Source organism: Macrotis lagotis, chromosome 1 (assembly GCF_037893015.1).
Source record: "Macrotis lagotis isolate mMagLag1 chromosome 1, bilby.v1.9.chrom.fasta, whole genome shotgun sequence".
NCBI lineage: Eukaryota > Metazoa > Chordata > Mammalia > Peramelemorphia > Peramelidae > Macrotis > Macrotis lagotis.
Window position 1 is genome coordinate 347,459,095 of NC_133658.1, and position 24,541 is coordinate 347,483,635.

A 24,541-nucleotide genomic window follows, 5' to 3' on the forward strand; every position below is an offset into this window, starting at 1 on the left:
CCATGGAGGATCAAAATACATACTCAGAAGACAACAAAATTGAAGTTTCTGTTTTCAAAACCTCTAAGAGAAATAGGAAATGGGCTCAGGCTATGGATGAGCTCAAAAAAAGACTTCGAAAAGCAATTAAGGGAGTAGAGGGAAAATGAGAGCAATGCAGATAAATCATGAAAACCAAGTCAGCAACTTGGTGAAAGAAATGCAAAAAATACTGAAGAAAATAACATTAAAAACCAGTTTAGGGCAAAAAGAAAAAGCAACACAAAAGGAAAATAAGAAGAATGCCTTAAAAAGCAGAATTGGCCAGTTGGAAAAGGAGATAACAAAGCTCTCAGAAGAAAATAACTCCTTCAAATATAGATTGAAACTAAAGGAAGCTGGTGACTTTGTGAGAACTCAGAAAGAAATAAAGCTATACCAAAAAAAAAAAAAAATAGAAGAAAATGTGAAATATCTCACTGGAAAAACAACTGACCTTGAAAACAGATCCAGAAGAGATAATTTTAAAATTATTGGGCTACCTGAAAGTCATGACAAGGAAAAGAGCCTAGACTTCATTTTTCAATAAATAATACAGCAAAATTGCCCTGAGATCCTAGAAGCAGAGGATAAAATAGAAATTGAGGGAATCTACCGATCGCCTCCTGAAAGAGACCCCAAAAGAAAAACTTGCAGAAATATTATAGCCAAACTCCAAAACTCCCAAGTCAAAAAGAAAATACTAAAAGCTGCCAGAAACAAGCAATTCAACTACCATGGCTCTACAGTCAGTATCAAACAGAATCTGGAAGCATCTACATTAAGGGCTAATAGGGCTTGGAATATGATATTGTGGAAGGTAAAAGATCTTAGTTTACACCTGAGAATCAACTACCCAGCAAAACTGAACATCCTCTTTCAAGGGAAAAGATGGACTTTCAACCTTTCCTGTTGAAACAACCAGAGCTGATCAGAAAGTTTGATCTCCAAGTACAGGACTTGGGGGAATCATAAAAGAGGTGGACAAAAAGGACTAATTATGAGGAACTTAATGATGTTGAACTGTTTGTATTCCTGCATGGCTACTGATAACTCATATGAACTTTGTCATTTATAAGAGCAGTTAGAAAGAGCATATATAAACAAGGCACAGGAAGGAGCTGAATAAAATAGTACAATATATTGAAGCAACTTCTCTGATGGCTATAATGGGGAAGGCAACTCATCCCAGAGAGAGAGCCATTGAAATCCGAATACAGACTAAAGTACACTTTTTTTTCTCTTTCACTATTTGTGAAGTTTCTCATCTTTTGGGGGGGGGGGTTATAATTAACTCTCACAATAATATTACTGTAATAATATAAAATAAATTTTAAAAACGTGAATGGCTGTCCTGTGGAAGAGAGATTAGATTTGTTCTACCTGGCTCCAGAGACCCCAGAGTAGGTACAATGGGTTGAAATGGAGCCCTATTGAATTTCTTCTTATTAGATTCAGCTTACCAATTTTGTCTGTCAAGATCTTTTTAGATCCTAATTGTGTCTCCCTTCTATGCCTTCCAGCTTTGTGTCACCCACAATAAAGACACCCGTGTCTTTATTCAAGTTATTGATTGGGGGTGGGAGGAGGTTTAGATGAGAACTCAAAACAGATCTCTGAGAACCTCTTTCAGAAACATCCTTCTAGAGCTCACATTGAACCACTACAACTATTCTGAATCTAGTCATTCATCCAGTTCCAAATCCATCTAACAATTACCTAGTCAAATAGACAAAACTCAGGATCTGGAGTTTGAAGATTCAAGTTCAAATCCCTTCTTCAACACTAATAATATTTGTATAGTGTTTTGTGTGTGTGTGTGTGTGTGTTTTAGTTTGTGCAAGGCAATAGGGTTAAGTGGCTTGCCCAAGGCCACACGGCTAGGTAATTATTAAGTGTCTGAGGCCATATTTGAACTCAGGTACTCCTGACTCCAAGGCCAGTGCTCTATCCACTGCACCACCTAGCTGCCCCTTTGTATAGTGTTTTGCAAATTTTAAAGTGCTATTTAAATAGAAGCTATAATTACTTTTATCAATCAATTTTATTTTCACCTTCTTCAAAACCTTTCCATGTTTTCCACACAACAGTATGAAATTTCAAGGATTTCACATAAACCCAGGTAAACTATATCTAGAGCATTCCACTTATGTGCCAATTTATTTACTATGTCAGAAAAAGAAATAAAGTTAATCTCTCCATGATCTGATCTTGATGAAAGACATACTGCTTCCTTTTTAGATGCTCACAAACTATCCCTTTAATCATTCATTCCAGAGTTTTTCCAAGGATTAAAGTTAAATTGGGAAACCTATTGTTTGTAGCCTCTGTTCTTTCCCCTTTTTAAAAATCCTGGAAGAAAAGATAGTTACTGAGGAGTCAGATACCTAAGAAAAAGAGTTTAGTTTTGCCATTGAAAGTCCTTAAGAAACAAGAAGGTGCTAAGGTTTTCTTGCCCCATCTATTTTCACATGTCTTTCAAGATTCTTGGGTTTCTATACCAGAAAAATGATTACCACTAGAAAATTTGGGGAAGGAGAGAGGAAATAGTTAACCAAATAGTCAGACCTTAACCCCTCCTGCTTCTTCTCTTCCTTCCCATACCTCTCCTGTATCCCTTTATTAAGGACCTGAAGAGATATCCAAGAATAATGAAGAAAGCAATCCCTTAAAGTTTCTGGAACATGTTTCCAACCACTGTCACATAAGATACACAATAAAAATTCTGAGAAAATCAGTATATGAGTTAATATCCCCAAATGGAAAAGAGGGAAACTGAGGTTCAGAGAGGTGACGGACCAATGTCATATATCTTGTGGAAAGCAGAGTCAGGACCTGAACCCTAGACTCAGGTTTACAGTCAATGTGAAGGCTTTCTTCTGTTTAGTTCCTACTCCTTCCAGAGACAGAAACTGAACCCAGTTTCACTGGGTGCTGAATCATGATGAACCACTCATTCCTTCCCCCGCTTGCTCAGGAAAATCTTCATTTCACATTACTTCCTGATTCCCAAGGGGCCCCTGGCAGTAGGGGAAATTTTAGGGGTCCCACATGAAAATAGTATCATGACTGTAAACAGTCTGATGGGGTTGATGAAGGAACTGTGGTGACAGGGAGGTGGGAAGGAGACAAGATGAGAAGATGGGCAGCTTCCCTAAAGCCATGTAGCACTCCAAACATTTCCTATGGTCAACCTCTGTGGCTTTCTCTCCCTCCCCTTCTAGACTGGCTCATCTCTATTCATACCACCCTCTCATTTCTAATGTGAATTTAGTACTCACTAGGTCCTCTTTGGAGGAAGATGAGTAGTGTGAATAGTGATAGAGTGAATAATGAATAGTGGATAAAGTGCTAGGACTGGAGTCAAGAAGATCTGAGTTCAAATCCAGTCTCAGATACACAGAGACAGATAGCTGTGTAGCCAAAACAAGTCATGTAATTTCTGTTTGCCTTAATCCACTGGAGAAAGAGATGGAAAACCATACCAGTATCAACCCACGGACAGTATGGTCCACAGGGTCATGAGCAGTTGCACACCACTGAACAAGAGAACAACAACTATAACAAGGTTCTCTCTACTTTCCCACCCCTGGATCTTTGCTTTTGTTCTCCTCCAAGCTAGAATGCTCTCCCCTCCCCATTTCCAAAGTCCCTCCCAGCTTTTGAGGTCAATTCTTTCACAAAGACTTCCCTATTCCCCACATTTAGGAATAATCATTTCCCCCATGACTTCACCCTTGCTTTGCTCTTCTCTAATGTAAAAATTACATATAGTTTTGTATTATACATATTTGAAGTTGTATGCCCCCTCTTCTAGATAACAAGCTTATGAGAGTAAGATTATGGTTCTAATAATCTTTGTTTATTTCACAGTACCTACCACAAAGCATGAAGTTAAAGAATATTTGTTAAAGCCACTAACATGCTTTAATCTCAGTCAAAGTGCTAAAGGGGAGGGGAGGGGAGGGAAAGGGGAGAGGAGCTTTGTCCTCAGAATCTCAGGGCCTAACTGGATGAAGATATACACAGAAAACAAGAACAATCTTCTTTCAATTCAACAAGCATTTTACTGTACTACTCTACAATCAAATTGCCATATTAGCTATGGGATGGAATAGGTGACTTTCTAAATCTCTGATCTGAATGCCTTTGCACAAGTGGTCCCTCAAATCTTGAATGAACTTTCTCCTCAACCTTGTTTCATGGCACTCCTAATTTCCTTCAAAGCACAGGCCCTTGCCCAAATTATTAACACACCCTTCCTCCTGAATTACTTTTAAAGAATTTGCATTTACTAACTTGCATGTTTTATATTTCCCTAATGCCACCACCACTAGACTATAAGCTCCTTGAAGGCAGAGAATGTTTCATTTTTGGCTACATATTCCCAGCACCTAATATAAAGCTAATGTTATTCAGTTGTTTCAATTGTATCATACTCTTTGTGACCCCATTTAGGGTTTTCATGCCATTACTTCTCCAATTCACTTTATAGATGAAGAAACTGAGGCAAACAGGGTGAAATGACTCGACCAGAGTTACACAGTCTGTAATTGTCTGAGGCCAGATTTGAACTCAGCAAGAAGAGTCTTCTTGACTCCAGGTCTGGCACTCTATCCACTATTCCACCTTGCTTCCACATTGTATGGGCATGTGCTATAAGAATGTAGGTGCTTAATAAATATTTGACCTGAATAGCATGGACAGAGCATCAGATTATGCTGCTACTCAAGAAATATGGGACCTTATGCAACCTCTCTGGGTCTTCAGTTCTTCATGAAATGAAGGTATTGAACTGCATGATTTCCAAGATCCTTGTAAACCTGAATATTAATATATACTTCAGGGATATTGGATTTTGTTAGGGAAAGCACTCCCTGTTGTGCTTAGCACACTCATTGCTTTATGAGTTGATGGTGATAAAAAAAACAAAAAATTCATCATGTTGTGGTCAACCTGATGACCATCCTTAGATTGGTACTAACTAGGAATGCATGATAGTCTGTCATGAGGACATATATGAAGTCTTTCTGTCTTGGCAAAATTTGCCACAGCTTAGACTTCATTGGCAATATCCTGCAAGAGTCCTAGGTCAAAAGAAGCACCATGAGATCCTATCAGGAAATAAGAGCACCAGACTTTGATTCAAATCCTACCTCTATACTCACTAGTTGTAAAACTGTGAGCAAGTCATATAGCTTTTCTTAGTCTCAATTTCTTCATTTGTAAAATGGGGATAAAAATGGTACTCTTCACATGGAGTTTCTGTAAAGATTAAGTGAAATGTTATATGTAAAACACTATTTTATGTGCGTGTGTGTGTGTGTGTGTGTATAAAATCAGTTCTTTTTAAAATACTTGATCAGAATCACCTCTATACCAGGATAAGAAGGCAAAGGAAGATGACGGAGAATAGGGAAACCAGCTCTTAAGTTATACCTCAATTAACGAAGGCTTAGGAAGATTTCTAGTAGCTGAGGTGGTGACAATAGGGCTGTTCTTTGTACAGACTTCTCAGTAGGAAAATTCTAAACTGTAAAGCTCTAGACTGGTGTAAGGAAAAAAGAAGTGACAAGGAAGAGAAAAGAGTGCTGGATCTGGAGCCCAGAAGATCTGAGTTCACTCACTGGCTGTGAAATCCTGGGCAAGTCATTTCACCTTTCTAGTCTACAGATTTCCTTCCAATTCAGATGTTCTACATTCTAACTCATATGTGCTTAGGTTCAGCTGGTTATGACATCCTGTGTTCTATGTCTTATAGTCCTTCTTATTTATGACATGTTATATTCTTTACTGGTCGAGCTTCCTGAATTCAGACCCATTTGAGTGCTCTTGATACTCAAAATTTTCACCCACATCAAGTAGCAGAAAACAGGTCTGATTTTGATTTGGGCTAATGGTTGGGGGAGTATTGTCTAATGAAGACTAACTGATCGATTTAACAAAAATTAATCAAATATTTTTAGTGTATAAGGTAACTTTCTATAGAAAGCATTTTTTTTTCCTTTTGAAGCGATTGCCTGATGTGATTCTTATAATAACCCTGAGCTCAGCTGGGTGAGTATGATTATTCCTAAGTCTAGGAGGCAGACAATGAAGTCCTGACAAATTTATAGATTTGTTCCAGCAAGCAGTGCCAGAGTGGGAAACAAAATCCAAATCTCCTGTGTCTCAGCTCAATGCCCATCCCAAAGCACCATGATGCCTTACATCTGTTCACTTGAGGTCACCTCATCATTATACCAAGTCAGGAATTATCAACCTGGTCCTTCCAGGAGTGGCCTGCATTACAACTAATAAAAAATTCAGAATGTTGAAACCATCAAGTCCAAATTGCTCATCTGAGGTTGGGAAAACTGTGGTCCAGAGAGAAGTGATTTGCTCCAAGCTATCCAGTGAATAAATGGTAATGCCTATTTTCCTACTTAGCAATTAATTAATTCATAGTCAACTCTAAAATCCTAAAATCATACCTCATAGGGGACCTATCTTGAAGGGCTGAAAATTAATTCCCCCTCTTCAAAAAGCAACATGAATATCCAATTAGCTAGAGAGGGAAGGAAAGGGTTAACATTGCAACAACTGCACATAAGCCAGAGGGAAGTTATGGCAGCAGAAAGAAATGGGATCACCACCACCACCCCTCCCCCAGGCTTCTCAATCTTCCAAACAACCTCCTTCCAATAAAGCACAATGAGGTCAATAGCTATTCACCCACACAGCAAAGGAATTCACATTGATAAAAGGGGCACAGCAGAGGCCCCTAGGAGAAAGGTCTATTAATGAGCCAAGAATGTTCAGCCACTAAGAGAAAAACTAAGAGAAAAGGCAAGTGGCAAAGAGAGAGTTTGAATTCTGTCTAGTTGGCTAATCCCAGCTAAAAATTTACCTCCTCCTGGAGGCACCATTCCCCCATTGCCATCTCATCCATTCTAAAACAATAAGATCACCTGGGAATAATAATGTCATGTATTTTCATGACATACCATACTTTTTTCCAAGAGACTTTCACAGACTGGATTTCTCCCATCCTCTTTACTATTTTTTTGTTATAAGGATTGACTGTCTGGGAGGAGCTATTGATAATTTTTTTAAAAATTATTTTCCCAGGGCAGATTGCAGGAGGGGTCAGGCCCAGAGGTCAAGACACATGGCTCTACTAGATGGTAAGTCTCCCAGGAGGGCAGAAACTTCACTCGATTTGGTTTTTTCCAGAACAGCAGGTGCTTAAAAATGCTTGTTGAATTTAATAATGGCCATAAAGGACTATAAAGCCACCTGGAAAGGTGAGGTATGGTTATTACCTTCTGATCCAGACTTTCTTTAGGAGGTCTTCTAGTCAGGAAACCTGAAGGGAAATAAATAGTTTACAATTGTTAGGGATCTTAGAACTTATCAGATCCAACCCCTTCTTTTATAGATTAAGAAACTGAGGTCCAGAGAAAGTAAACCCAAAGTCACATGGATGGTAAGTGGCAATGGTGAAATTTGGACCCAGATTTCCAGATCCAGTGCAATTCCAGAGCAAATCTGGAACCAATGTGGTAAAAGCACAGAATATGGAATTGAGAAAGGCTATGAATTTGAAACTTGGCTCTGCCACCAACTAGATGTGTGACACTCAGCAAGTCACTTAATCTCTGTGGACCTGTTTCCTGCAGTTTACTCTAGGAAATGTTTTTAAAGTCCCAGTCTTGCTCAAAATTCCATGATCTTATGATTCTGTTCCCCAGGTTTCCCTAGATATAGTTTTCTGTAAAGAAGGGTCTTTGAAATAAAAAACAAGTTAAAAAAAAGAAGGGTCTTTGAAATGTAAGTATGAAATTTATGAAATTTCTATGTGTTCCAGGAGGGAGTGGGGGAGTATAGAGTGTACATGAGAGAGGAACTTGAGTTCCTACTCTCCACTTTCACATCCTCATAATCCATTCTCTGCTGAGCCAGGGGAGGGAGGAGCTTGTTGGGTACAAAGCCAGGAATGTGGGAGCTAGGCCCAACTATCCAAGGCCTAAGCCAATAAGGGGATAACCTCAACTAATGAGCATGGGGTTCATTCTTTCCAGTTGAACTCTTTCAGTCCTGGCCCTGGGGAAGAGAGCATTCATTTTTAAATGGGAGGAACAGAGTTTGAATCTTAGGCTCTGGTTCCCAAATTGGGTGACCTTGGGCAAGGTCAAGCCTCAGCTTTCTCATCTGTAAAATAAGGGGTTGGAAGCAGATGACCTAAAGTTCCTTACAGTTTTCAATGTGTGAACAGTAATGAATAAAAAACAGTGTATTTTGTAACCCTTTAAGATTTACATAGAATTTTTCTCACTCTCCTCTTTTGAGGCAGGGATTATCATCTCCATTTTTTAAGTGAGCAAACTTGAGTGTGAGGGAGAGTAAATGACAGGCTTTAGGTCACACAGCTAATAAACACCAGAGCCAGCAATAAAATCCAAGTCTTTTGACTCCAAGACTAGTGAGTACCTCTATACTACTCTCCAGGGAAAAGTTTTGAATAGGAAAAACACTGATTGAAAAACCTAGGGTGGAGGGTGGAGATGGGAGTAGGGAAGAGAGCTGAACTCTACTTTCTTTGATCACTACTTATTGAGTACCCACTCTATGCTCAGCACTGTATGAAATAATGGAGAATCCTCTAGTCCAACCCCCTTATTTTACAAGTGTGGAAGCAATCAATCACTCTGCAAGCATTTAATAACTGGGGATTACAGAGAAAAAGCAAACAGTTCCTGCCCTTGCAAAGGGAGGACAACCCATTCATAAAGAGATATTCCTAAGAGAAGTGCAGAGTACTCAGGAGGGCAAGGCCTATTACTTTGACTTTGTACCTAGGGACTAGAGGCTGAAGACAGTTTTAACTGAGTCTAGAAAGAAACTTGGGATTTTAAAAAGAGGCTGAACCTAGAGTCAAGTCTGGGATCTTCTTGTCTACAGTTGAGGAGGGAAGACTGACCAAGCTGATTCAGTTCATCACTGACCGATTTCAGACTAGGAATCCTAAACTGTTTTTCTCTCTATGGAGCCAAGTCTCCCAGGGGAACACCACATGAACCTTATAGCCCATGAGCTTACAATCTACTTGGAGAAACTAGATTCAGAAACTTAAAACAAAGGTTTGAATATTATTTGGTGGGTACCACCTTGGTATTGGCTGTAAGAGCTGCTAAAGCCTCCACAGAAATGTGAATTTATTAAGTTCAAGAATCCTAAGTATTCGTTTAAATCCCATGATTGTTCTAAAGTTACAAACATACCAGCCATAGACCACAGTCTTAGTCGACCACCTCCCAGAACCTCATATCATATATATGAGGACATATGTGAGAAAAGGATTCTCATATTCCTCAAAGGGCACCATCTGAAAAATGTGAGGAACATCTGCAGCCCTAGAAAATAGCCATTTCCTAAACCCTAGATAGAGCACCTTGTGCCTGGAGCTCTCAGAGACAAGGAAGCTTGGCTAACATCAAAAGGATGGTGATTTCAGCCTATAAACTGATGCTGTACTAGTTTAGAAGAGCTAGAAGGAACCATTTCATTAGAAGACCCTCATCTGATGAAGCCCCAAATCACAAAGATACTAAATCACATAGTTGGTAATGAACCTCAGGGGTCATCGACTCCAACCCCTTTGTTTTACAGATGAGAAAACTAAGGCAAAGGAAAGTGGAGATAAGATGTGAAACCAGTTCTGTCACTCTCAGTGCATGATTCTTTCTAATAGACCAGTTACCTCTTACTGAACTGAAGCCCTTCTTGGAGTATGTTTGTTACCTGTCTTCCTCCTGCTCCTGTTCTCTCCTCAGAAGTCTGGTTTAGAGCTGTTGCACCTGAAATGCTCTCCCTTCTAAGGCCACACCCTGGGATTCCCAGCTCCCTCCACAGCTCGACTCAGGTACCACCTCCTTCATGAGGACATCTCTGATTCCCACACTTCCCAAACACAAGATAGTGACTTTGTATATTATGGACTTTTTCTATGTACATGTTTGTTAGTGCCTCTCCCACAAAGTTACCTTTGTAGTTACTTTTATGGTTTGCAAATTCTTCAATGTGTACTTATCATTTCCTGTGTACATGTTATTTCCCCAATAAAACACCAGCTGCTTGAAGGCAGGGCCTATTACTTTGACTCTGTAGCTAATTCATAGTTTTGGCAGTACCCCAGTACTGAGCAGGGTCTTGATCATAATAAGCATTTTGCAGATGCTCGTTAATTGATTGATATTGCCATTTACTCTGACTCCTCTGGTGCTACAGAAAGGTACATCTCTCTACCTCACATCCCCAAGACCAGCCCCTCCCACCTGATAATGGAAGACTCCCCAATCAGATTCTGGTCCCAGATGGAGAACAACTAGATAGGATTCAGGTAGGAGATGGCCAGAAATCCAAAATGCAACCATTTCAGCATAAGGGGAAGCATGTACTGTAGGCAAAACAGGTGGCCTCCAGCTAAACTGCTCCTCTCACTCAATTCAGTAAGGACAGTATGAGGCAGATGCCACCAAACATTCTCAAAACTGTGACCTTGGTGAGACCAGATTGGAGGATTAGTGCCTTAAGACAAATATCTTGTGCATTTTTCAAAATATTTTCCAAACCACTTATTTATCTGCTCAAGTTGTCTTACAAACAGAACTGTGAAGGAGACAAAACATTAGTTATCCCTATGTCACAGAAAAGGGAAACTCAGGCCCAGAGAGAAGTGATTAGGTCATTCAGCAGTTGATATTCAACCTGGGATTAAAAAACAGGTTTCCTTAATTACCTGGACCATTGTCTTTCCATCCTTTCCATCCATTCCTTAGCTAGGTAAGAATTCTTTTGTCCTTTTCATTTTTGGTAGTCCAATTGCCTCAGTACCAGGTCTCTGATGACAGAGGTATCTTCAGAGAGGCAGCATTGTGGCATACTGTGCAAGGCCTTGGTTGGGGTCAGGGAGACCTGAGTTTTAAGTGCTGCCTCTGAAGCGTACTGGTTATGGGATTTTGGACAAGCCACACAACTTTTCAGGGCCCTAGTCAACTCTGCAACTATAAATCATAAGACACTTGTTGAGCTAAAGAGTTTGCTAGTTAGGTCAGCTCCCCATGCTGACCAAATCACAGATCAAGACAAAAGAAGAAATTCTCACCTCACCTCTCTGAGTCCGAGTGATGAACACAGCCATGGGTTGGCTGACTAGATAAAGATCTCATCTCTCCATTGTCCTGTCTGAAATGACTTTATATGACCGAAAAATCTTCTTACCTGGCTCAGACCCTGACCCACAGGGCTGGGGATAAGAGAAGGACCAGATGTTTCTCAGCTGAAAATCAGAGAGGGATGAAGAGAAGGTTAGCCAAGAGCCATTCTCTCTGGCCACAGGGAAGGGCGCCCCAAAGCCCACAGACAATTGAAACTTGATTGTGAAAATATCTCCCACCTGGACCAAACTTTACAGTTTTCCATTTCCAAAGTATGTGCATATTCATTATCTCACAGGATCATTCTCAAAGCCCAGAGAGGCAAAGAGGGCAGAGAACATTATCTCCACTCTGCAAGTAAAGGAAACCAAGCCTCAGGGAAGCTTTCATCATAGCATTTTAGCATTAGAAACTCCAGTCATCTTCTAGACCAATACCTGTATCTTATTTTTTAAAATATTTTTGATATTTTTATGTGCTACATCACTTCTTTTGTAAATATAGTTCTTCCCTTCCCCTAACCAGGGAGCCACTCCTAGTGACAAAGAATAAAAAGAAGTTCAGCAAAACCAGCTAATATATTCACTTCAGTACACTTATTTTATAGATGAGAAAACTGAGGCTCTGAGAGATGACCTTCATTTTCAAATATATCCTTCCTGACTCTCCTACCCAGGGAGCTATATGGAATGAACTTTAAAAGAGAGCTGATTGTTGAGTGATGGCGACAGAGGAAAAGTCTGAAGGTGACAATGGGGATCCCGAAGCATGCCAACTCCATATCCTATTTTGTGTGCCTAGGATTGGCAGAGGAGTAGCTAGCTTCAGAGAGGATGGTGAGAAATATGCTGTCTCCAGAAGAAAGTATTTCACTGAGTATCAGAAGATGAGAAGAATGTATATAGAAGATTTTAATATGACTTCACAAATTTGATAGAAAAGGATTACGGAGAGTCCAGTGGCAAGGATAAGGACTAGTTTAATGACTGGAGGAGAGTTGGCATTCCTCCTGTCTACTCCCTTTGATGTTAACTCTGCCCCCTTCACACACAGGATCTTGAGCCTACAAGGAAAATGGGATCACATCAGGCAGGAGAGATGTAGCAAATCACCAAGTTTAATGCCCTTATTTTGTACATAGGGAAGCAGTCCCACAGACAGGAAGTGATCTCTCATCTGGAACTAGCAGGAACCTGAACCACCATCCTGTCCCACCCCCTCATTTTAGAGATGAAAACAAAAATCAAGACTCAGGGATTTATCCTAGGTCCTACAGGTAGTAAGCAGCAGACAAGAAGTAGAATTTGAACCAGAGCTTTGGTTCTAAAGCTAGAATTCCACATTACTGATGCCACCCTGCCTGTTACAAGTATAAATCTGTTGATTGAGAATTCAGTTCTAATTCAAACTACTGCTGCCCCCTCTCATTTTCCTGGGCAGTGATGAAGGACCCATCTCTACTCCCTACGTTTTATGATTCTCAATGGTTGAGTGGCTATCGATAGAAAGAAGGAGTCTTCTTGACTTCACACCTGGTGCTCTAAGTTCAAATATAGTCTCAGATACTGGACAAGTCACTTAATCCTGTTTGCCTCAGTTTCCTCATCATACAACAAACTTGAGAAGGAAATGGCAAACCACTCCAGTATTATTGCCAAGAAAACCCTAATGGGGTCACAAAGTCAGATATGACTGAACAGCAAAAATCAACATGTTTGCTACAGATGAGTCATTTCAAATAGATTCTATATTAAAGTGGAGGTGATAAAAAAAAATCCATCTGTCATGGCAGGAAATTGACTGGGAGAAACATAGGATGTCAGGATTTGACAGCAGAGCAAACGGGGGACCTAGAGTGGTAGAAAACTGAAAATGCTTTATAAACTCTACTGTGACAAACAGATTCAAGCTGTTATAGAGAATTGTTGCCAAAGGTCACTCAGGTGGAGGGAGAGCCCCAGGTCCAAGTCTAAATCTATCCACTGATTCTATAGCTAGTGTTTTTCCCACAATACCAGGAATACCTAAACAATATCTCCTGTCATTTTAGGAGTAGAAAAGAATGAAGAAAAAAGGGAAGGCTTGATGAAGGGGAAGCCAGTTTGTAAAGTGACAGGTTGAAAATAGAGAAGGTATGAAAAAGGTCTCAGCAGTTTAGGTAACTCTCCAGAGGACAATCTGGTAAGAATCTGAAGAGTGAAACCTAAAGACTAAAGAAAAAGAAAAAAGGAGCTCACTTTCTCAGTGAGAGACCAGAGGAGTTGGGCTACAGCTTAGACTGGTAGAATATAAGCAAAGGGAAATTTAGAAAAAGAAACCAATCCTTTGAGAGAAAGTTAGGCAAGAGAAAGATCTAGGTGGAAAAGGCTGAGCTCAGAGGAATCACTTTTACTAAGGAAATCCCTAAACAACATTTCTGTCTTAATTTTGACTCTATAACTACATCACATACCTTTAATTTTCTCAACTATGTACATACTCTGTAATTTCTCACATTGTAGCAAAACTGGATAGTCCAAAGTCAGGTGCCCCAAGAGAGGTGCTCCTTTAAGCCTGTTCCTGTAGCAGGCTTGTAGAAGGAATAGCCAATAGATCACAGATTCAGAGATGGAAAGAACATTTGAAGAGTCTAACCCCTTCATTTACAAATAAAGTTAAGTGTCCAAAGGGTTAAGTGACTGAAACCAGAGACACCTAGATAGAGCTGGGATTTCCTACTGGGGTCCCTTTAGTGTTTTCTTATAGAGACCAAATACATGATTACAGTTTCCCCTCATTTTCTTAAAAGTTCCATAATTCTTGCCCCCTCCTCCACCCCCATATTTCATCACATTGTCTGTTTTTTTAGCTTTAAAAAAATTCCCACCGTGTTCCTCTTTCATAGTGAAGGACAAGGCTGTCTTTCTTTTTTTAATCACTCTAACTCTAGATTTGCTCAAACATGACCCCCTTGACACTCACTCCCTTCAAACCTCGGCCACCTGTGGATACAATTACAAATCTCTCTTTCCCAACTGGGCCTCACCCTCAACCAGTGATCTGAGTTACTCTGTTCCCATAGTAACTAACACTCAAGCAGGTGGGGAAGGGGCCAGTCTCTCCTGTGCTCCATGGATGGAATTTCCCTTTAGGAAATTTCTATGAATACAATACAACCAAAAAGAAAAAATCCACAATAGCTCAATATAAAAAACATTTAATAGGATTAATAACTTTTAAAAATCAACTTTAATAAGCAGACCTCTCTTTGAGATGAAGAGATAAGGGGCTGGAGAAGGTAGGGCAGGGGTTCTTGTCTGAGAATCTATGTGGTCAGAGATCAAGCATTTTTGGCAGCCCCCTCTACCTTATATTTTGTACTTACTTATCTGTTACAAGTTATTTCCACTAAGTATAATATAATCCTCTTGAAGATAGGGACAATTTTCATATTTGTATTTCCAGCGCCTAATATAGTAACAGGTATGTACCAGGTCCTCAATAAATGCTTGTCTAGCGATAGGGTGGAAGCATGGTGTAGTGTAAAGAACATTAGTTATGGAATTAGAGGAGCTAGGTTCAATCCTGTTTCTGATGTTTACTGTCTGTATGATCTTAAGCAACTCATTTCACTTTTCCTTTCTAGGGAGCAGTCTGTTCAACTATAAAATGGGGAAGGGTCCTAACTTCATGGCTTCTGAGATCCCTTCCCACCCTAGACTGATGATCATCTGAATGAATGAACATGGTCTCACATAACTGCTGCTTCCCCTTGCTGGGGTGTGGGGGGGGGAGTCCAACAAGCATTTATTAAGAATTTGTTATATATCTATCAGACACTGGAGATAAAACAAGACCTCAGCCTTCAAGGAAACCCCATTCTAATTGAGCAGACAAGCCCAACTATGTACTTAAGAAGACCCATGTAGTATGAATGGGGAGGTAATCTTGGAGGAACAGCATTGGGGGGTGGGGGGGAGGAAAGGTAGGAAGGTCAAAGCAGCACAAATGTGAATTAAGATAACATTTAGCTTTAAATTGCTAAAAGAATATTTTCTGAGAGGTCACTGCACACAAGGCTGAGATGTGGAACACATATTTGATGCAATAAACACTGATTCAATAAACAAGATCTTGTATTCAGCTCCGGACATACAAAGATAGATAGGATGTAGTTCAACCCTTCTTTCAAGAACTACTATTTCTAATGAGAGAAAGAAAGAACAACCAAATACTTATGATCAAGAAGGATTATGGGTTAAATGCAAAAGAGGAGAAAGATACTTGTCCTCAAAGAGTTTCCAGTTCAACTAAGAATATAAGACTCACACACAAAGGAACAGAGAAATAATGTTTTTCTTATCCACTGCCTATCCCCAAACCACTGCAGCATCATAGGCCTTTATCTCTTCTTACCTGGACTACTGCAATAGTCTCCTTGGGAGGGGAGAGGGAGGGGAATAAAAGAAAGAGCAAGAGAGAAACAGGGGAAAATTTAAGTGACATTAAAAACAAGATATGGCAATTAAAAATTTATTTTTTAAAAAGTCTACTTTCCTTGAATTTTCCCATTTCCAGCCCAAACTGAACATTTTAACTAAATCATCTTCCTAATGCCTTTCTCTGGCCATTTCCCTCATAGAATCTCAGAGATAGAAGAGATCCCAGCGATTAGTCAATCCAGCGCTTCTGGAAGGAAAAATTCCCTCCTACCCACCTACCCAGCTGAAAAAACTCCAGTGGTTCCCTTCGGGAAAAATGCATTAAACTACCACACAAATTCTTCCATTTATTTTTTCTATTAAGCATTATTTAATAAGCATTATTTTTGAAAATTATTGGGGGGGATGCTATCATGCACAAGTAAAAGGAAAGGAAATAGATCAAGGAAGCTTTGGTGACAAAAAAAAATTTAACATACAGAATCTAATGTAGAACAATTATGCCTATTTCCTCTAGTGGATAAAGCACCAGAGAGGATCAAGAGAATTTTTTTAAGGTAGAAAAATGGATTGTTAATTATCACTTGAAAATTCCAAGTGCTCTGATAATCTAAGAAAACAACTCTTAAGTAATGCTATTACTATATTATTTATATATGACATTTATGTAGCAATATATAGCACTTCCTACATACTGAGTATGTATGCTAAACACTTTAGAATTATTCTTTAGTTTGATCCTCGAAACAACTCTAGGACGTAGGTGCTGTTATCTCCATTTTATAAATGAAGAAACTGAGGTAGACAAGCAGCTTGCCAAAGGTCACACAGCTAAGAATCTAAGGCCAGATTTGAACTCAAGTCTTCTTGACTCCAGGCTCAGCACTCTATCCACTGTACCATACTTACCCCTGAATACTACCTCATATACACACATCTCACTGATAAAGATAAATAAAACAATAAAACATAGTGTAGACAGCTTTGAGGGAATGGTCACGTTTATTAGGCTGTTGGGCAGAACTGTGAAATTATATACAGTAATCTTTTTGGAGAACAACCTAGCATTATACAATAAGAATTACAAAACAGATCAGATCCTCTGACCCAGAAATCATATAACTAGGACTTCCTATGACCTAACTAAATACTGAAAGGAATAAAGAGTTAGTGGGAGAAAAATATTCACAACAGTATTAGTTGCAACAGAAAAGACACCCAACCTGGAAACATCCTACATGTTAAAACAACTGAATAACTGAACAACTACTGAATACCTTATCTGAATTACTACTATTTGCATTTGGGGAGAGGAAAGAGAGCTAGCTTTGGAGCCAGAAGAACTAGGTTTGAGTTGTACATCTGACATGATAACTAAGACCCCAGAGAAATCCCTTAATCTCTAAGGGTCCTAGGCAAGAAGGTATTGTGCAACACTGGTAGAGGGAACTCCCTCATCTATGAGTCCATGAGTTACACCCATATCAATGAATTCACAGGCCTATATCCTATCCTTACATGGTGAAACACCTGTCCCTTTCTTCTCCATCTTCCCCACTTAAAACATAAGCTCTTTGTAGGCAGACTTTCATTTTTGTATTAGTATCTCTAGCACCTAGGACAATGCCCTACACATCTTTGTTTTTTGGGGTTTGGTTTTGTTTTTTTAGGATTTTGTAAGTCAAACGGGGTTAAGTGGCTTGCCCAAGGCCACACAGCTAGGTAATTAGTAAGTGTCTGAGACCAGATTTGAGCCCAGGTACTCCTGACTCCAGTGTGGGTGCTTTATCCACTATGCCACCTAGCCGCCCCTATGCCCTACACATCTTAATAGGATAATAGGAACATAAATTTTTGAACTAGAAGGACCTTATCAATCATCTAGCTTAATCTTCTCATTTTACAAATGAGGAAACAGATGCACAGAGAAGTTAAGCAAATTAGCTGTTAAACCACAAAATCAGGATGCAAACCTAGGTTCTGATTCCAAATTCAGTATGTTTTCCATTATGCCACACTAATTAGGCAGCTAAATAGCACAGTGAAAAAAGTGCTGAGCCTGGAGACAAGAAGATCCAAGTTCAAATATGGCCTCTGATACTATCTAAGTGAACTTGGTTAAGTCACTTAACCTATTTGCCTCAGTTTCCCCATCTGCACAATGGGAATAGTAACAGCACCTATCTCCCCTGGTTATTTTGAGGATCAAATGAAATGATTGTAAAGTGCTTAGCACACAGTAACTGCTACATAAATGTTAAGTAACTTCATTACCATCATCAACAATTTGGTTTAACTGTTGAATTAAAATTTAAGTATATCAATGTGACTATCAAAAAGAAATCTGGGGAAAGCAATGAGATGTAATGCTGAGGGAGGAAAATAGAGTCAAAACAATCTAGCACAATGACAGCATCCACAGGAAAAAAGGAACAAAATTTTTAAGTCTACAAAGAAATAAGAGACTGGAAGATGACCCATAAGTTAGGGTTTTTTAAATCATTTTTTCCAAAAGATTAGATTTTCTTTTATGAAAATATAACTAGTTCAGTTTTTATGGTTTTACTTGGCATTCTGTTCTTTGTTTTGGTATCTCTCGAGACTATCATGTTCATGAACTATATTTTGAACTATATTTGAAAATAAATATTGACCTCCTTTTCAAGGCCCTCTATCATCTTGTCCTACCCTATATTTCCAACCAAATCTTTCTCTACTCTATAGCCTAGACCTTAGGTTCTGGCTACTGACCCACAAAAGGTAGAATGCTCATTCAGACCTTCTTTAAAACATCCTCAGATGGTCACTCATCCCCTTATTTCATCTACAGATGATCATCCACTCCCACCTCACAGCATCTACAAACTGGCACTACCCACCCATCCCAGATGATTTATTTCATTCTACTCCCCTCCATCTTCCTTCTAGTTTTATAACCTATTGCTCCTATCAACTCCTTGCTATCTGTCACCCATTTACTTACTCCCCATCACTATATTTGCTCCTGACATTCCTACTCTTGGAATTTCACCCCTGTCACAGCTCCAACTAAATCCAACTCAAATGCCACCTCTTCCAGGAAGCTTCCTCATTCCCTCTCAATAAGAAATTACATTTTCTTTCTGTCCTTGATCAGCACTTTGTACTCTCATGTACTCATTATATTCTATTTTGTATGATAGTTATTTGTATATGGGCTTTAATCCTCCATCACTAGTCCACAATTAGATTGTTAAGCATTTGAAAGAAGGTGGCAGGGCCAAAATCTCAATCAATTCCCAGATCCTAGCTCTCATTGCACCCCCAACTGGACTTCAAGTTTACAGGGTTGGTCAGAGGAGGCACTCAGAACAGATAGGCTGGCTGACTGTATACACACATTTATGGGTTTTCTCATCCCATTCAAGTTATATTTTCCACTATTTCCTGTTCTTCCTATTAATAAGTCAGTGGCCCTATTTTTAGCAGGGTTTGATTGATATAATAAGCCATGCTTGAATGACAGTATCTTAAGTTTCTCAAGTTTGCAATTCCTTCCCAGGAAGACTTTGTTGAAGTGATTACCCAGCAGGAAGTCCCTCTCCCTACTCCCTACTGTTTCAAAGTAGCAGCCAGAGCTGGTTCTACAAGACTCTTCTTTTTCTCCACTAAGGCTTGAACCACCATGGCTCAAGACTTAACATAAGGTGACAGTGCAGAGTAATTGAAAGAGTCTTGGCGAGAAAATCAGTGGACCTGGGATCTAGTCCTGGCTTTGTCATTAATTCACTATGTGACTATGGGCACCCTTTCAACCCCTCCTCTGCCTTGTTTTCTACACGTATCACAGGATATTTTAGAACTGGAAGGGACTACTGAAATCCTGTCCAAATCCCCCAATTTATACTCAAATACTTCAAATGGGAATTTGGAACCCCACAAATTTAGATTGATATATAAATGGGTAGAGAGATGAATAAATGTGCAAATATTTCAAATGAACCTGTGCTCTCATTCACTTTTAATATTCCCTATAATAATAGAACTCATGGCCCATTCCTGTTTGTTGGACAATTAGTCATCTAGCAAAATCCTACCCCATTAAAATGTGAGTTCCTTAAGAGCAGGGATTTTCTTATTTTCGGTTCTTAGCCCCAGCACTTAATATAGAGCTTCATACATAGTAAATGTCTTATTCATTTATTTATTTAGGCCAACAACTAGCCTTCAGGCTTGAGGAAATGAACAATGTCCTAGACTTCTACACATCCCAGGGTTAGCTTCAGAGGCACTCAGTACAGATAGATTGGCTGATGCTATACATTCATTTATTGGCTTTCTCGTTCCATTCAAGTAATATTTTCATTATTATATAGACAGGCAATGTGCTAAGGGTCAGAGGACAGAAATAAAAGCAAAACCATCCCTGCTTTCAAGAAGTTCAGTCTAATGCCTATTTCTTCTGTGTGACTTTTGTCCAGGTCCTCCTATAAATTCACTACAGAGTGTTCAACCAACACACTAAGAGGACCTTTCCTCAATTTAGGGAACTGAAGCCCAGAGAGGTAAAGGGATTTGAGTAGAGGCAAGATTCAAACCATATACTGTAAGTCTAAATTCCCATTTGGTCATCAGGCTGGGGATAATAAAGTCTGTCTCATGATAATTTAATTTCATGCATGTTCTTGCTTCTGGTACAGTTTGGGAAAAAGTCTTGTTCTGTGGGATCCCAAGGACCAAACTTCAACTAACAAGTGTGAGGTAGATTTTGGTCAAATATAAGAAATTTCCTAACAACCAGAATTTTCCAATAATAGAATAATAGAATGGTTTTCCCCATAAAAAAGTGAGTTTGCCACTGTTACAGCAGTGTCCACAGGGCTTAGAAGATGACCTTGTAGGGAATGCAGTTGAAGGAATGCACTGAGCATGAGGTAAATGAGATAACCTGAGTCTCTGAGTTAAGAGATTGTGATTCATCTTCTGTCCTGACCAGAGGATCCTACAATTCAGAGCTGAAAGAAACCCTAGAAATCACTCAAGCTCTGTCAATTACTACTCTATAACCTTGGGAAACTGTGGGCCTCAGTTTCCTGATCCACAAAATGAAGGGCTTAGGCTAGATGACTTCTGGATCTCTTTAAATTCTAAATCAATGGTGCTATGATCTAGTCTGACTCTTCATTTTATAAATGAAGAAAATAAGACCCTGTGAAATTAAGCAATTTTTCCTTCAAGATAATAGTAATATATGACTAAGTCAAAATTTAAATCCAGGGGCAGCTAAAGTGGCAGTGGAAAGAGCACTGGCCCTGGAGTCAGGAGTACTCAGGTTCAAATCTGGCCTCAGACAGTTAATAATTACCTAGCTGTGGTGGTCTTGGGCAAGCCATTTAGCCCCATTTGCCTAGCAAAAACCTAAAAAAAAAAAAAAAATTTAAATCCAGGACTTCTTACTCCAAAACCCATACTTTTATCCACTATCAACCTGGATAAAGGGGTTGAGAGTAAAGGGTTGATAATAGGAAATGTTCCAGAGTAGCATGCACATAATTAGAAAGGGGAAAGAGGCAGCTAGGTGGCACAGTGGATAGAACACTGGCCCTGGAGTCAGGAGGACCTGAGTTCAAATTTGACCTCAGACAATAATTACCTAGCTATGTGACCTTGAGCAAGTCACTTAACCACACTCTCTTGAAAAAAAATTTTTAAAAAAGGGTGGGAGGGAAAACCAAAGACATTAAAAAGAAAAATTTCCCCATCCTCTCTTACCTGCCCAACCTGGACCAGAAATGGATGAGTCAGTGATCCCAAGCAGAGGGGTACAGGTCAGCCTATCATCTCCCCACCCCAAAGAAGAGAACATTGAGAGCTGTTTTCCCTAGCCATGTGGGCAATCCAGCTTCTCTTCCTACATTCCTCCTCTTTTTCCCAAGGATATGGAAAAGGTAATGAGATGGACCATTTCACCCATCTTCCCCTCCCACCACATACAGACTCTTGTGCCCTGCCTCATACCTCACCCTTCAAAAGAAGGGCACCAAGGAATCAAGGCTCTCTCCTCTCCTCTCTAGTAGGAACAAAGAGGGTAGGGTCAAGATAATAGGTTTTGTTAGAACATGTAGCCTGAGACATAGCAAAAATCTCTTAGAAGCAAACACTATTTATACCTTTTCTTCCCAGACAAAAGACCACAGAAGGTAGCCTGGCATAAGGGTAAGGGCATTAGATCTGAAAATGTAAGAAAGCAGTTCAACCCCAACCTCTGACTTAAACTCAAATTTCTTCCCATCTCTCTTAGTTTCCTTAGGATTGGAAATGCATATATTCTAATTACTTGCCTTCTCAATGGGGAGGGAGAGAATTTGGAACTCAAAATTCTTTAAATAAATATTAAAAATAAATGAATAAATAAACGATTTTTGAAAGGGAACTGCATATATTTCACATTACTTAAATATTTATATACTTATATATTTATAAATGAAGAAAATAAGGCCCTGAGAAATTAGCAATTTTCCCCTCAGGATAAACCCAGGATCACTTACTCCATATCCTCTATTACTCTGGAGATGGGGTAAGGGGTTGACAATACAGAAAAGGTTATATATTTTAGGGCATTAGAGGGCAGCTAAGTGGTATAGTGGATAGAGGTCTAGGTATGGAGTCAGAAAGACTCAAATTCAACTGGGCTCAGACAATTCCTCCCAGTGTGACCTTGAGCAAGTCACTTAACCCTGTTGTCTCAGTTTCCTCATCTGTAAAATGAGCAAGAGGAGGAAATGGCAAACCACTTCTTGACATTTACTCAGAAAACCCCAAAGGGTCACAAGTTTGTTACAACAGAAGTCAATTGAACAATTCCCCATTAGAATGTAAGCTCCTGGGGGGAGGGGGGGATTGTTTCATTTTCTGTATTTGTTTCCCTAAGGTATATCAACAGATGCCTAATAAATAAATGTTTATTGATTGACCTATGGATTTGATGATCACTGAGATCTCTTTCATTGTAGTATTATGACACTATGACTTATAACTAACCCTCTCAAGTAACTTAGCAACAGGAAAATCCAAGGGGAGGAGAGATAGAGAGGCTGCCATTTTTCTCCCAGTCTCCTACTGTGGCAACCTTGAATAAATGTTTGACTTGTCCTTTTCTTTCCATCTTTGTATCTAAACTGTCAGCAAATCAGGATCAAAAGATGTAACTGGCAGAGGCCTGATAAATCTAGCTCAAAGCCTTCATGTCCAGAAGAGCAGTGAAATCAAGAATAAATTCTCTCTTATATACCACATTACCCCACTCATAGAGATGGTCTTATATAACTCTAGACATTCATCATTCTAGTTTTTTCATTTTCTCTCTCATCCTCTTCCTTCTTGATATTCCTCTCTAGACACACCCTCTAGGCCCTCAAAACCTTATTACCTATGTGATATTGGACATGTCTCTTAAATTCACTGGATTTCAGCTTCTTCATATGGAAGATGAGAGGATTAGACTAGGTGATTTCTGATCTAAATCTGATTCTGATTCTAGGCCATGGTTTGCCACAAGTCATTAGAACAATATGTTCTAGTCTTGAATTTACCACTAGTTCTCTGACATCATACAAGTGAGTTCCCCTCTCAGTTCCTCAGTTTTCTCATTTGTAAAATGAAGAGCTAGCTCTCAATGGACCCTTCCAACTCTGAATATATATCTGTTTCTTTCATTACTGCCACAGCCAACTAGTTTTTTTTACTTCTCATCTTTTTTCCCACTGTGATCCATTTTGCATACCATGTCAAAATCACTCTACTAAAAAAAAAATTAAATGGTCCCCTATTGTTTTTAGGATGAAGTCCAAATTTCCTTAGGCTGGTATTCAAAACTCCCATGCTCTGCCCTCAAAATACCTTTCCAATCTTGTCTCCAACTATCCAACTTTCCTATAGTATACATTCTATCCAAATGTGAATACTCAATTTCCCCTAAATCTACATTGTGCTTTCCAGCTCCACACATTTCCTCAAGTTGTTATCTAGAATGTTCTACCAACTAATTCACACCTGGCGAAATCCTATTCATCCTTCAAGCATTAATTCAAAAGTCAGTTCTTATATGAAGCCTTTCATAGCAAATTAGATAAGAGTATTCCTTATTCTGAGTTGAACATCAGTTTGTCAATACTTTTCTTATGCATTTATGCACATATGCATTTATTTCTAGTGTTATAATTATCTATTTCTTATTTCACTACTATATTGATTTTAAGCTGCTTGAAGAAAGGGGCTCAAGCATCAAAAGTTACACATAATGCTTTAAAAAACTAAATGAGGGGGCGGTGTGGATAGAGTACCAGCCCTGGAGTCAGGGGTACCTGAGTTCAAATCCGGCCTCAGACACTTAATAATTACCTAGCTGTGTGGCCTTGAGCAAGCCACTTAACTCCATTTGCCTTGCAAAAACCTAAAAACAAAAACAAAAACTAAATGAACATATGAATGAAGGAAAGCTAGTGTGGAATCCTGGATTCTCAGACAATTAATAATTACCTAGCTGTGTGACCTTAGGCAAGTCACTTAACTCCAATGCCTTGCAAAAAAAAAAAAAGGAAGGGCTTCCAAAATTGTCATGTCTCATTCCTCTCCTTACTAGAGAGGTCTTCACTGGGTGGTTTTGCTCTCACACAGACTTTTCAGCTTCCTTTAATGTGTTATCTTGGTCCATGAAACTTAGAATATATAAGCTTAGAAGAAGCAGCTAATTAAGCTTAGAATATAGGTTTCTAGAGGGCAGAAACCTGCCTTTCTTTCTACTTGTATTTGTATTCTCAGGGTTTAGATTAGTGCCTGGAACATTGTAAGTATATCATAAATGTTTGGGGTTTTGTTTTTCCTTCTGTAATTCTATTTTTTATTTTATGCATTAAAAACATGATT

At 39.2% G+C, this 24,541-nt stretch overlaps 1 protein-coding gene and 1 long non-coding RNA gene across 21 annotated transcripts in view; one reads left to right on the forward strand and one right to left on the reverse strand.

The window, feature by feature from the left end:
• The window catches only part of SRC (SRC proto-oncogene, non-receptor tyrosine kinase), a 109,771-nt gene that overhangs the window by 45,591 nt on the left and 39,639 nt on the right, over nt 1-24,541 (reverse strand). For 5 of the 18 annotated variants that reach the window (XM_074211937.1, XM_074211936.1, XM_074211930.1 and 2 more), the window contains one exon: nt 7,323-7,366. The exons of 3 other annotated variants lie outside the window; for them this stretch is intronic. The gene's annotated coding sequence lies outside the window, so the exon portion shown is untranslated. 10 more of the 18 variants (XM_074211935.1, XM_074211928.1, XM_074211920.1 and 7 more) reach the window with 5 other exon arrangements.
• On the forward strand, nt 5,706-15,143 carry LOC141505777 (uncharacterized). Of its 3 annotated transcripts, XR_012473696.1 has the most exons (5): nt 5,706-5,893; nt 6,032-6,424; nt 7,129-7,184; nt 9,670-9,922; nt 14,842-15,143. It is a non-coding gene; the product is annotated as an uncharacterized LOC141505777 (long non-coding RNA). The 3 variants fall into 3 exon arrangements; XR_012473697.1 differs by lacking the exon at nt 14,842-15,143 and having other exon boundaries at nt 5,711-5,893; nt 9,834-10,244; XR_012473695.1 differs by lacking the exon at nt 14,842-15,143 and having other exon boundaries at nt 5,712-5,893; nt 9,670-10,244.